Below are 1,637 nucleotides of genomic sequence, written 5' to 3' on the forward strand. Positions count from 1 at the left end.
AAGGTAATAATTTTTTAAAATGATTACTTTAATTTGCACAGTTCATTGAAAATACTCCTTTGCTGACTCTAGGTACCTTTGCTAGCTTATAAAACATTCAAAACCTAAAACACTTTTGTTTTGGTGTAATAATAAAATAAATTAAAGGTGAATATTTATGTATATTTATTTTAACATAAAATTAATAATAAAAAAATTATTAGACTAAACCACCAAAAGTAACCATAAAAGATTGATTCGCGACAAAAGTAACCATAAAAAATCATAACTTCTGATATGCCCACAAATGATTAGATCTGTTTGACAAAAATAACCACGTACATAAGTCATATTCTCGTAGCTTTGATTTTACTTTTAATCTTCTTCTCAATCTTCATGGCTATGTATGTTAACATTTCTCTTCCTATGATCTATTAGAGTAATCGTCTATTGGCTATTTTTGACAAACAAAACTAATCAATTATAAACATATGAAGTGTTATAATCTTTTATGGTTACTTTTGTCAGCAAATTAATCTTTCATGATTACTCTTTTGGTGGTTTAATCTTATATAATTTAATAGATTTAATTAAATTATTATTTAATAATTTTTTACTATCAACTTTAACTGCAGCTGAGTTCTCATCAAAATTAACAACGATGTGTGGAGGATGTAAATAAAGAGAGAGGAGGAGGTAGTGCAGAATGCAGAATGGGGCCCCGATGGTAAGAGACATGATATATGCATGCCATGCAGAAAACATGACACAGTAACGACAGTGTTGATATCCATTACATTATTGGGTCACCATTTTGAAACAAAAGGCGCCACTACTACTCCACTATTTGTTACTACCACACCTAATTCATGTATAAAGATGGGTGTAAACTCAGATGCAGTTGATTTCACGTAAAATTGATAACTAAGAGCTGTTAAATGATTTGACTGATTTGACTAAATTTTTATGTAACGACTCTCGACTATTAATTTCACGTGAAGTCGACTGCACCTGAGTTTTCACCATAAAAATGTTATATGTATTATTGTTGTATAATTTTTTTTACATTCTTTATAAAATAAAATAAAAATATACAAAAAATACAAACATTATTTATCATAGTATAAATGAATGTACTATGTATGTACGTAGGTACATTCCCAAACTAGCAAGCACGCGCATTCTATCATGGCAAGAGGTTGCTATTAAATTTTTATCTATTTTATTCAATGTATTAATAAAAATTATCTAAAAGATCTTATTCGTTGAATTATAAATAAAATTCGTAAATAAAGCCAAACCCTTTAAAGTCTTTTTGTATCTTCTAAAATTTCTAAATCAAAACTCACAAACACGCTCTTAAAGAATAATGATTACTAGTTGAGTTTCCTACGTACAAAAATAAATAAATAATTGAATGTTCAATTTAGTAATTATTTTTTACATATATCACATTTGAATTTATTATACTGTATTTGATTTTTTTTTTGGGTATCTCTCAATCCGAAAATGAATTTAAACCTCATTTAAAAATTTATATATACAAAATCAAATATTTAAATAAACAAATAAATTAACTACTTGATCAAAGTTATTTTTTATATAATGTTAAAAAATGTTACTAATTAAAAGACATATTGAATATTAAGATCCAACTA

Source organism: Arachis ipaensis, chromosome B05, assembly GCF_000816755.2.
Source record: "Arachis ipaensis cultivar K30076 chromosome B05, Araip1.1, whole genome shotgun sequence".
In the NCBI taxonomy this organism is placed as follows: domain Eukaryota; kingdom Viridiplantae; phylum Streptophyta; class Magnoliopsida; order Fabales; family Fabaceae; genus Arachis; species Arachis ipaensis.